The following is a 13872-nucleotide window of genomic DNA, read 5'->3' as shown; positions in this document are numbered from 1 at the left end:
AGCTCTCACTATATGTCAGGCACTCATTAGCTCTTTTAATCATTATTGCAACCCCACGAAGTACATACTTCCCTCTTATTATTCCCATTTCAAACTAAGTATTAGATTCTGATTGGATTTACTTGTCCAAGGTGACAAGGCTTTTAAGTGACAGGTAATTATTTCTTTAATATGTGTACTTGGGCAGTGTAGGAGGAAGTGGAGTTCATGTCTCCCCACAACTAAGGCACCCACAGGACAATGGTGGGGACCTAGATGCCCAAGGTGACAGGAGGAACCCCCAAGTTAACTGGTAGGATGCAGGGGGCTGAAGGGGTAGGAGAAGTGAAGGCTGGACAGGGCTGGCATCCCTGAGGGGTGGCTGAGGGGGGGCAGTGGTTCCCAACCTGGAGGTACCCTTGGGGGCTCAGATCAGGGAGTAGCACACCAATGTATCCCCTGCCCAATCGGCCAGAGAAGCCTGCTCAGCTCTCAGGCTGGGTCTTATGCTCTCAGAGACACCCCCCCACCCTAGGCTGTGTGGGTCCTGGGGGCAAAAGAGGGAGGCTAGGGAGATCAGGAGAAGCATGCAGGAGGGACCTTCCAGGACGGAGGAGCAGGAGAGGAGAGGAGGGTATTGGCCCTGCTCACTCAAGCCTGGGAAACCTACTGAGCTCCCAGGCCAGTCTCCCACCCTCCAAAGCCTCCTCCATGCCGCATGGGACCTGGGTATAGGAGGGAGGCTGCGGGAGAGATCAGGAGAAGCAGGCAGGAGAGGCCTCCAGGACCCAGAACTGGAGGGGGAGAGGAGCAGAGGGCTTTGGCCCCAACCACTTGAGCTCAGGGAAATCTACTGAGCTCTCAGGTGAGATCCTCCACCCTCTTAGAGGCAGGAGGCCCCTTCTGTTCCATTGAGACTAAGCCACACCCCCCACACCTCCAGGGCCTTTTCCAGCCATGTGGGTCCTAAGCATAAGCCTCGCCCACTGCCCAAACCCCACCCATACTTAGGCCCCAACCTCCACAGCCAAGCCCTTTTCCACCTTACTTTTTTTTTTTTCTCCTCCTTTTTTTTTTTTTTTACTATTGTGGTTCTCTTTTACCTTCCGGTTGCTGTTTCATCTATATTTCCATTTCTATATTCTTTATAACATATCTATTAGTTTCCTAGTCTAATTTTATTTTTAACTTTGTTATTGTTCTCCTCCCCCCCCCTTTTATTTTTGCCTCTCCATGTGACTTGCAGTATCTTGGTTCACAAGATGGGGGTTGGGAAGAAGCTCCTGCAGTGGGAGCGCTGAGTCTGAACCATTGGACTAACAGAGAACCTCAGACTCCAGGGAATATTCATTGGAGTCAGGTCTCCTGGAGGTCCTCATATCAGCACCAAGATGCAGCTCTACCAAACAGCCTACAAAGTACAGTGTTGGAAGCCTCAGGCCAAACAACCAGTAAGACAGGAACACAATCCCACTTATCAGAAAAATAAAAATAAAAAAAATGAGATGGCAAAAAAATATGTCACAGATGAAGGAGCAAAGCAAAAACCTACAAGATCAAATAAATGAAGAGGAAACAGGCAATCTACCTGAAAAACAACTCAGAGAAATGATAGCAAAGATGATCCAGAATCTCAGAAATAGAATGGAGGCATGGATTGTGAAAATACAAGAAATGTTTAACAAAGATCTAGAAGAACTAAAGAACAAAAGAACAGAGGTGAACAACACAATAACTGAAATGAAAAATATACTACAAGGGATAAAAAACAGAATAACTGAGGCAGAAGAAAGAATAAGTGAGCTGGAAGACAGATTGGTGGAAATAACTGTGGAGGAGCAGAATAAAGAAAAAAGAATGAAAAGAATTGAAGACAATCCCAGAGACCTCTGGGACAATACTAAACGCACCAATATTCGAATTAAAGAGGTCCCAGAAGAAGAAGAGAAAAAGAAAGGGTCTGAGAAAATATTTGAAGAGATTATAGTGGAAAATTCCCTAACATGGGAAAGGAAATAGTCACCCATGTACAGGAAGCACAGAGAGTGGCACCCAGGATAAACCCCAGATGAAGCACATCAAGACACATATTAATCAAACTAACAAAAATTAAATTAAAAAAAAAAAATTAGAAGCAGCAAGGGAAAAACAAAAAATAACATACAAAGGAAACCCCATAAGGTTATCATCTGACTTTTCAGCAGAAACACTGCAAGCCAGAAGGGAGTAGCAGGATATACTTAAAGTGATGAAAGGGAAAACCTACGACCAAGATTACTCTACTCAGCAAGGATCTCATTCAGATTCGAAGGAGAAATCAAAATCTTTTCAGACAAGCAAAAAGTAAGAGAATTCAGCAACACCAAACCAGCTTTACAACAAATGCTAAAGAAACTTCTCTATGTGGGAAACACAAGAGAAGAAAAAGACCAAAAAAACAAGCCCAAAACAATTAAGAAAATGGTAATAAGAACATACATATCGATAATGATCTTGAACGAAAATGGATTAAATGCCCCAACCAAAAGACAAGACAGGCTGAATGGATACAAAAACAGACCCATATATATGCTGTCGACAAGAGACCCACTTCAGACCTAGGGACACATACAGACTCAAAGTGAAGGGATGGAAAAAGATATTCCATGCAAATGGAAATCAAAAGAAAGCTGGAGTAGCAATACTCGTATCAGATAAAATAGACTTTAAAATAAAGACTGTTACAAGAGATAAGGAAGGACAATACATAATGATCAAGGGATCAATCCAAGAAGAAGATATAACAATTATAAATGTTTATTCACCCAACCTAGGAACACCTCAATACATAAGGCAAATGCTAACAACCATGAAAGGGGAAATCGACAGTAACACAATAATAGTAGGGGACTTTACACCCCACTTACACCAATGGACAGATCAACCAAACAGAAAATAAATAAGGAAACACAAGCTTTAAGTGACACAATAGACCAGATAGATTTAAGTGATATTTATAGGACGTTCCATCAGAAAACAGCAGTTTACACTTTATTCTCAAGTGCACATGGAACATTCTCCAGGATAGATCACATCTTGGGTCACAAATCAAGGAAAAGTTAAGAAAATTGAAATCGTATCAAGCATCTTTTCTGACCACAACACTCTGAGATTGGAAATCATTTACAGGAAAAAAACTGTAAAAAACACAAATACATGGAGGTGAAACAGTGCACTATGAAATAGCCAAGAGATCACTGAAGAAATCAAAGAGGAAATCAAAAAATACCTAGAAACAAATGACAATGAAAACACGATGACCCAAAACCTAAGGATGCAGCAAAAGCAGTTCTAAGAGGGAAGTTTATAGCAATACAATCCTACCTCAAGAAACAAGAAAAATCCAAATAAACAATGTAATCTTACAAATAAAGGAACTAGAGAAAGAAGAACAAAGAAAACCCAAAGTCAGTACAAGGAAAGAAATCATAAAGATCAGAGCAGAAATTAATGAAATAGAAACGAGGAAACAGTAGCAAAGATCAATGAAACTAAAAGCTGGTTCTTTGTGAAGACAAACAAAAATGATAAACCCTTAGCCAGACTCATCAAGAAAAACAGGGTGAGGACACAAATCAAAAAATTAGAAATGAAAAAGGAGAAGTTACAACAGACACTGCAGAAATACAAAGCATCCAAAGAGACTACTACAATCAACTCTATGCCAATAAAATGGACAACCTGGAAGAAATGGACAAATTCTTAGAAAGGTATAACCTTCCAAGACTGAATCAGGAAGAAATAGAAAATATGAACAGACCAATCACAAGTAATAGAATTGAAACTGTAATTAAAAATCTTCCAACAAACAAAAATCCAGGACCAGATGGCTTCACAGGCGAATTCTATCAAACATTTAGAGAAGAGCTAACTCTGATCCTTCTCAAACTCTTCCAAAAAATTGCAGAGGGAGGAACATTCCCAAATACATTCTATGAAGCCACCATCACCCTAATATCAAAACCAAACAAAAATCACACACACACACAAATTATAGACCAATATCACTGATGAACACAGATGCAAAAAACCTCAACAAAATATTAGCAAACAGAATCCAACAACATATTAAAAGGATCATACACCATGATAAAGTGAGATTTTTCCCAGGGAGCAAGGATTCTTCAATATACGCAAATCAATCAATGTGATACACCGTATTAACAAATTAAAGAATAAAAACCATATGATCATCTCAATAGATGCAGAAAAAGCTTTTGACAAAATTCAACACCCATATATGATAAAAACTCTCCAGAAAGTGGCCATAGAGGGAACCTACTTCAACATAACAAAGGCCATATATGACAAACCCAGAGCAAACATACTCAATGGTGAAAAACTGAAAGCATTTCCACTAAGATGAAGAACAAGACAAGGATGTCCACTCCGGCCACTCTTATTCAACATAGTTTTGGAAATCCTAGCCACAGCAATCAGAAAAGAAAAAGAAATAAAAGGAATCCAAATTGGAAAAGAATTAAAACTGTCACTGTTTACAAATGACATGATACCATACATAGAAAATCCTAAAGAAGCCACCAGAAAGCTACTAGAACTAATCAGTGAATTTAGTAAGGTTTCAGAATACAAAAATAATGCACAGAGATCTCTGGTATTTCTATACACCAACAACAAAATATCAGAAAGAGAAGTTAAGGAAACTATCCCATTTACCATTGCAACAAAAAGAATAAAATACCTAGGAATCAACCTACCTAAAGAGGCAAAAGACTTGTACTCAAAAAACTATAAAACCCTGATGAAAGAAATCAAAGATGACATAAACAGATGGAAAAATATACCATATTCTTGGATTGGAAGAGTCAATATTGTGAAAATGACTATACTACACAAAGCAATCTACAGGTTCAATGCAATTTCTATCAACTTACCAATGGCATTCTTCACAGAATTAGAACAAAAAATTTTACAATTTGTATGGAAACACAAAAGACCCCAAATAGCCAAAGCAATCTTGAGAAAGAAAAACAGAGCTGGAGGAATCAGGCTCCCCAATTTCAAACTACACTACAAAGCTACAATAATCAAGAGAGTATGGTACTGGCACAAAAATAGAAATACAGATCAATGGTTCAGCACAGAAAGCCCAGAGACAAACCCATGCACATATGGCCACCTAATTTATGACAAAGGAGGCAAGAACATACAACGGAGGAAAGACAGCCTCTTCAAAAGTGGTGCTGGGAAAACTGGACAGATAATGTAAAAGAATGAAATTAGAAAAATCCCTAACACCATACACAAAAATAAACTCCAGATGGATTAAAGACCTAAATGTAGGACCACGCACTACAAAACTCTTAGAGGAAAACATAGGAAAAACACTCTTTGACATAAACCACAGCAAGATCTTTTTTGACCCACCTCCTAGAGTAATGAAAATAAAAACAAAAATAAACAAATGTGACCTAATGAAACTTAAAAGCTTTTGCACAGCAAAGGAAACCACAAACAAGATGAAAAGACAACCCTCAGAATAGGAGAAAATATGAAACAAATGAAACAGCAAAGGTTTAATCTCCAAAATATACAAACAGCTCATGGTGCTCAATATCAAAAAAACAAACAATCCAATTAAAAAATGGGAGAAGACCTAAATAGACATTTCACCAAAGAAGGCATACAGATGACCAAGAGGCACATGAGAAGATGCTCAACATCACTAATTATTTCAGAAATGCAAATCAAAACTACAATGAGGTATCACCTCACACTGGTCATAATGGCTGTCATCAAAAATCTTGAAACAATAAATGCTGGAAAGTGTGTGGTGAAAGGAATCCTCCTGCACTTTTGGTGGCAATGTAATTTGATACAGCCACTATGGAGAACAGTATGGAGGTTCCTTAAAAAACTAAAAATAGAACTACCATATGATCCAGCAATCCCACTGCTGGGCATATACCCTGAGAAAACCACAATTCAAAAAGAGACATGTACCACAATGTTCATTGCAGCACTATTTACAATAGCCAGGGCATGGAAGCAACCTAAATGTCCATCGACAGATGAATGGATAAAGAAGATGTGGCACATATATACAATGGAATATTACTCAGACATAAAAAGAAATGAAATTGAGTTATTTATAATGAGGTGGATGGACCTAGAGTCTGTCAGAGTGAAGTATGTCTGAAAGAGAAAAAAAATATATCATATGCTAATGCATATATATGGAATCTAAAAAAAAAAATTGTACTGATGAACGTAGTGGCAGGGCAGGAATAAAGACGTAGACATAGAGAATGGACTTGAGGACACAGGCGGGAGGTGGAAGCTGGGGCAAAGTGAGAGTAGCATCAACATATATAGACTACCAAATGTAAAATAGTTAGCTAGTGGGAAACAGCAGCATAGCACAGGGACATCAGCTCGGTGCTTTGCAAAGACCTGGGGGGGGGTATAGCGTGGGTGGTAGGGAGACTCAAGAGGGAGGGGATGTGGGCATGTATGTATGCATATGGCTGATTCACTTTGTTGTGTGACAGAGGCTAGCACAGTATTGTGAAGCAGTTGTTCTCCATTAAGATATATTTTAGAAAAATATGTGTACTTACTAAACTTTACCACCATAAGAACAAATGTCTGTTGTGTTCATCTTTGTGTGTATCTCCAGACCTGACACTGTCAATATTTAAGAAATATTTATTGGATGATTGAATTATGCAGATAATATGATGGTGAGACTGTTTTATATGTATGTTAAAGAGAGTCGTGGAATATAAGAAACTTCAAGGTGAGATTCACAAAAGGTGTCTTTGGTTCCAAGTGTGATAAATGAAAGGAAGATTTTCCCTCAGGGAAGCTCTGCACGTGGCATAATCTTAGAGAGTAGTAAGTGTGGGTGTGATTTTAAAATAGGAAGTAGTGCAAAATAGGTATTTATTGTCAGTGGGTACAATTATCTGACTGGAATTATGATGTTATTCATTCCTGCTTTAAAATTTTGAAAAATTTATAAAAAATAAATGTCCTCCATATCACTTAAGTAGGTAACCATGCTGGATTATCTAACTTGCTTTTTTTTTTAATATTTATTTATTTATTTGGCTGCATCAGGTCTTAGTTGACGCATGCAGGATCTTTTGTTGTGGCGTCTGGGCTTCTCTCTAGCTGTGATGCATGGGCTCCAGAGCTCGTGGGCTCTGTAGTTGTGGCACGTGGGCTTAGTTGCCCCATGGCATGTGGGATCTTAGTTCCCCCACCAGGGATTGAACCCGCGCCCCCTGCATTGGAAGGCGGATTCTTAACCACTGGACCACCAGGGAAGTCCCTCTAATTTGCTTTTGATTGAGTATTTTGGTTGCCTAAGAAATAAATCAGATAGAGCAAAAATATTATAATGATCACAGTCATTATAGAGAGGGTAGAAATTATAGACAAGCAGGAAAAAGAGTGGCAACTGAGCCCAATGCAAACATATAACCACTGTTGACATTTGGTTATATTTATTTACCTATTACCTAATACACATACTGAATCAAAATTGTTTCAATCAGCCTTTTTTACTTGAGGGAATCGCACAACCTGAAATCTATTCAAAATTTTGTGCCTGGAAATTTCTCAACCCAAGAATCAATGGTTTTTATCAGCATTTCCAGGAGATCTATTATAAAAAAAAATGTTAAGAACCATTTCTTTGTCAATGCTGATATAAAAATGATAGATTCTAGGCTTCTTTGTGCTTGCTCAATGTTCAAAGGAAAGAGTAGAAGAAATGTCTTCTTCATGCACAATTTTCTAAACAATGCCATTTTCATGATATTTTGTCTAATTTTTGCTGCCACGATTGATGCTGTCAGCTGATAGAGTCTCATTACACCAATTTGAAATTAATCACTAGTGTCTTTAATGCCATTTCTACTGCTGTTATAGATCTCTTGACACTATGTAGATAATAAAGACACCCACACACATATATACATACTTTTAAGCCATATATTATATATAATAAAATATGTTATAACTTTCACAATTTATTTTTAACGTCTGCAAGAATCTGTTCTACTATTATATTATCATATGTAGTTTGATGGTGAAGTATTTATAGTCAGTTGATTTATGGAAGAACTGATTTCTTTTAAGCATTGAGTCCATCCCTGAGTGTAATATGGTTTGTTTATTCATGACCTTTTATAGTTCCTTCAATACCGTTTTGACATTATTTTGTTAGATTTATATTTATGTAACATTTGGGAGCAATTGTAATCACATCTTTTATCCTATTATATATGCTGTGCTTTTAGAGTTGATGTAAAGAAATGCTATTGCTTTTGTTTCTATGGATTTTTTGTCATTCAGTCAATCTTGTGGAATTCTGTATGCTTTCAAATATTTACTGATATAGTCATTTGAATTTCATTACACACAGTTGTGTTTTCTATAAATAACAATAATATTGTCTTTGTTTCCGAACTTGATGACTATTTTTTTTTCATTGTGCTCTTACCGTATTGGGTAGGATGTTTAGGATAACTTTGTATAGTAAATCAGTTACGATTAATAATATATTTTCTAAATAACATTTTCTAACTTATCTTTTAATGCACTATTTATTTGTGTTATTTTTATTATATGCTGAATCTAGTTGAATTAATTGAATTTTTAATTGTATTATATTTTCTTCCTGATTTGGAAGTTAGATAGTCCATTTTAACATGAAAGTAACAAATATCTCTATTATTCTGCCACATCAAAGGAACTTGAACTACCTTTCTCTCATAACTTCACTACTTTAATTTGACCTGGTTTTTCACACCAACATAATGAATCTCTATGTCTAATTTTTTTTTTTTTTTTTTTTAGAAATTCATGTTCTTTCATTTATTTATTTATGACTGTGTTGAGTCTTCGTTTCTGTGCGAGGGCTTTCTCTAGTTGTGGCAAGTGGGGGCCACTCTTCATCGCGGTGCGCGGGCCTCTCACCATCGCGGCCTCTCTTGTTGCGGAGCACAGGCTCCAGACGCGCAGGCTCAGTAATTGTGGCTCACGGGCCTAGTTGCTCCGCGGCATGTGGGATCTTCCCAGACCAGGGCTCGAACCCGTGTTCCCTGCATTGGCAGTCAGATTCTCAACCACTGCGCCACCAGGAAAGCCCTATGTCTAATTTTTTAAGGTGGATGATTATTTAGGTTCACCAGTATGTTCACAGACTTTTTTTTATAATTAATTTTTACTGGAGTATATTTGCTTTATAATGTTGTGTTAATTTCAACTGTTCAGTGAAGAGAATCAGCTATACATATACATATATCCCCTCTTTTATGGATTTCCTTCCCATTTAGGTCACCACAGAGCACTGAGTAGAGTTCCCTGAGCTATACAGTAGGTTATCATTAGTTATCTATTTTATAGAGTATCAGTAGTATATATATGTCAACCCAAATCTCCCAGTTCATCCCACCCTCCCCTTTCCTCCCCTGGTGTCCATATGTTTGTTCTCTATATCTGTGTCTCTATTTCTGTTTTGCAAATAAGATCACCTACTTTTAAGTTTACCAGTTTTTTCTTTATTCTGAGTTCCTTATTAATAAAATAAACCCTTGATATTTTGTTCTTTCCAGTAAATATCTTAAAGGATTGAATTATCTCACATTTATTTGACTAAAAGCTTTATATGTCCTTTACTAAAATTATATTTATATATTAATTAAAAAATATTTTGAACATTTTTTATAAGTCAGACTTTGGTCTAGGTGCCAATGCTATAACATTGCACCACAAGACAAAACTGTCCTCAACAATCTTCCTTTACAATCAATTAAGAAATTACAGTTGGTTAAAAAAATACAACATTTATTGTGTTTGATGGTTATTAGGAGACATAATAATCAAGAAAGTTAGGTGGAGTCAAGATGGAGGACTAGGAGTCTGGGTCTCCTCACAACTAGGGCACCTACCAGGAACCAGTGAGGAACCACGGACACCTAAGGGGATGGGAGGAACCCCCAGCGACAGGTGAGACGTGAGGTGTGGCAGGGAGTGAAGTGGGAAGAGAAGTGGATGCAGGAAGGGACCAGCTCCCCTGAGGGGTGGCTGGGGGAGGGGAGGAGTTCCTACACTCAGCGGGACCCACCCACGGTTAGGGTCCTTTCTCTCTCTCCTATCCTTCTGGTACCCCTATAATGTGAATGTTGTTGTGTTTAATGTTGTCCCAGTGGTCTCATAGGCTGTCTTCATTTCTTTTCATTCTTTTTTCTTTATTCTGTTCCACAGCTGTGGATTCCACCATTCTGTCTTCCAGGTCACTTATCCATTCTTCTGCCTCAGTTATTCTGCTACGAATTCCTTCTAGTGTACTTTTCATATCAGTTATTGTATTGTTCATCTCTGTTTGTTTGTTCTTTAATTCTTCTAGGTCTTTGTTAAACATTTCTTGCATCTTCTCAATCTTTGCCTCCATTCTTTTTCCTAGGTCCTGGATCATCTTTACTATCATTATTCTGAATTCTTTTTCTGGAAGGTTGCCTATCTCCACTTCATTAGGTTGTTTTTCTGTGGTTTTACCTGAAGATAAAGAAGAGGAAATAAAAGAGGAAATCAAAAAATACCTAGAAACAAATGACAGTGAAAACAAGACGACCCCAAAACTATGGGATGCAGCAAGAGTAGTTCTAAGAGGAAGTTCATAGCAATTCAAGCTCTCCTCAGGAAACAAGAAAAATCTCAAATAAAGAATCTAAACTTACACTTAAAGCAAGTAGAAAAAGAAGAGCAAAGAAAACCCCAAATTACTAGAAGGAAAGAAGTCATAAATATCAAAACAGAAATAAATGAAATAGAAACAAAGAAAACAAAAGCAAAAATCAATAAAACTAAAAGCTTTTTCTTTGAAAAGATAAACAAAATTGATAAACCACTAGCCAGACTCATCAAGAAAAAAGGAAGAGGACTCAAATCAATAAAATTAGAAATGAAAAAGGAGAGATTACAACTGACACCGCAGAAATACAAAAGATCATGAGACTACTACAAGCAACTATATGCCAATAAAATGGACAACCTGAAAGAAATGGACAAATTCTTGGAAAACTATAACCTTCCAAGACTGAACCAGGAAGAATTAGAAAATATAAACAGGCCAATCACAGGTAATGAAATTGAGACTGTTTCAAAAAAATCTTCCAACAAATAAAAGTCTAGGACCAGTTGGCTTCACAGGTGAATTCTATCAAACACTCAGAGAAGAGTAAACACCTATCCTTGTCAAACTCTTCCAAAAAACTGCAGGGGAGGAACACTCCGAAACTCGTTCTACGAGGCCACCATCACCCTGATACCAACACCAGACAAAGATATCACAAAAAAAGAAAATTATAGACCAATATCACTGATGAACATAGGCGCAAAAATCCTCAACAAAATACTAGCAAACAAAATCCAACAACACATTAAAGGGATCATACACCATGATCAATTGGGATTTATCCAGGGATGCAAGGATTCTTCAATATATGCAAATCAATCAATGTGATACACCATATTAACAGATTAAAGAATAAAAACCATATGATCATCTCAATAGATGCAGAAAAACCTTTTGACAAAATTCAACATCCATATATGATAAAAACTCTCCAGAAAGTGTGCATAGAGGGAATCTACCTCAACATGATAAAAGCCATATATGAAAAACACACAGCAAACATCATTCTCAATGTGAAAAAGTGAAAGCATTTCCTCTAAGATCAGGAACAAAACAAGGATGTCCACTCTTGCCACTATTTTTCAACATAGTTTTGGAAGTCCTAGCCATGGCAATCAGAGAAGAAAAAGAAATAAAGGGAATACAGATTGGAAAAGAAGAAGTAAAACTGTCACTGTTTGGAGATGACATGATAATGTACATAGAGAATACTAAAGATGCCACCAGAAAACTACTAGAACTAATCAATGAATTTGGTAAGTTTTCAGGATACAAAATTAATGCACAGAAGTCTCTTGCATGCTTATACACTGACAATGAAAGATCAGAAAGAGAAATTAAGGAAACAATCCCTATACCATTGCAACAAAAAGAATAAAATACCTAGGAATAAACTTACTTACGGAGGCAAAAGATCTGTACTCAGAAAACTATAAATCACTGATGAAAGAAATCAAAGATAACATAAACAGATGGAGAAATATACCATGCTCCTGGATTGGAAGAATCAATATTGTGAAAATGACTATACTACCCAAGGCAATCTACAGATTCAATGCAATCCTTATCAAACTACCAATGGCATTTTTAACAGAACTAGAAGAAATAATTTTACAATTTGTATGGAAACACAAAAGACACAGAATAGCCAAAGCAATCTTGAAAAAGAAAAACGGAGCTGGAGGAATCAGGCTCCCTGACTTCAGGCTATACTACAAATCTACAGTAATCAAGACAGTATGGTACTGGCACAAAAACAGAAATATAGATCAATGGAACTGGATAGAAATCCCAGATATAAACCCACACACATATGTTCACCTTATCTTTGACAAAGGAGTCAAGAATATACAATGGAGAAAAGACTGCCTCTTCAATAAGTGGTGATGGCAAAGATGGACAGCTACATGTAAAAGAATGAAATTAGAAAACTCCCTAACACCATACACAAAAATAAACTAAAAATGGATTAAAGACCTAAACGTAAGGCCAGACACTATAAAACATAGTAAACATGTTTCCTATGAGGAAAACATAGGCAGAACATTCTATGACATAAATCACAGCAAGACCCTTTTTGACCCACCTCCTAGAGTAAGGGAAATAAAAACAAAAATAAACAAATGGGACATAATGAAACTTAAAAGCTTTTGTACAGCAAAGGAAACCATAAACAAGACAAATAAGACAACCTTCAGAATGGGAGAATATATTTGCAAATGAAGCAACTGACAAAGGATTAATCTCCAAAATATACAAGCAGCTCATGCATCTCAATATCACTAAAACAAACAACCCAGTCCATAAATGAGCAGAAGAGCTAAATAGACATTTCTCCAAAGAAAACACAGACGGCCAACAAATGCATGAAAAGATGTTCAATATCCCTGATCATTAGAGAAATGCAAATCCAAATCACAATGAGGTATCACCTCACACCAGTCAGAATGGCCATCATCAAAAAAATCTACAAACAATAAATTCTGGAGAGGGTGTGGAGAAAAGGGAACCCTCGTGCACTGTTGATGGGAATGTAAATGGATACAGCCACTATGGAGAACAGTATGGAGGGTCCTTAAAAAACTCAAACTAGAACTACCATATGACCCAGCAATACCACTACTATGTATATACCCTGAGAAAACCATCATTCAAAAAGAGTCATGCACCACAATGTTCATTGCAGCACTATTTACAACAGCCAAGACATGGAAGCAACCTAAATGTCCATCAACAGATGAATGGATAAAGGAGATGTGGCACATATATACAGTGGAATATTACTCAGCCATAAAAACTAAGGAAATTGAGTTATTAGTAGTGAGGCAGATGAACCTAGAATCTGTCATTCAAAGTGAAGTAAGTCAGAAAGAGAAAAACAAATACCGTGTGTTAATGCATATATATGGAATTTGAAAAAGCAGTAGTGATGAATCCAGTGGCAGGGCAGGAATAAAGTCTGAGACATAGAGAACAGACTTGAGGGCACAGGGATGGAGGGGAAGCTGGGATGAAGTGAGAGAGAAGGACTGATATATATAGAGTACCAAATGTAAACTGGATGGCTAGTGGGAAGCTGCTGCATAACACCGGGAGATCAGCTCTGTGCTTTGTGACGACCTAGAGGGATGGGATAGGTAGGGTGAGACTGAGGCTTAAGAGGGAAGGGATAAGGGGATATATGT

The 13872-nt window shown here is 37.3% G+C and overlaps 1 long non-coding RNA gene across 1 annotated transcript in view; it reads left to right on the top strand.

Annotated features, from left to right (window-relative positions):
- The first annotated feature begins 8823 nt into the window (after positions 1 to 8823).
- The window catches only part of LOC309627407, a 1022019-nt gene continuing 1016970 nt past the window's right edge, over positions 8824 to 13872 (top strand). The window contains exon 1 of the long non-coding RNA XR_014243730.1: positions 8824 to 10201. This is a non-coding gene — a long non-coding RNA (uncharacterized lncRNA). The remainder of the gene's footprint in view (positions 10202 to 13872) is intronic.

Source organism: Balaenoptera borealis (assembly GCF_965194805.1).
Source record: "Balaenoptera borealis genome assembly, chromosome: 4".
Lineage (NCBI taxonomy): Eukaryota > Metazoa > Chordata > Mammalia > Artiodactyla > Balaenopteridae > Balaenoptera > Balaenoptera borealis.
Note: the sequence above shows the minus strand (reverse complement) of the source record. Positions and strands in the feature narration are given on the sequence as shown.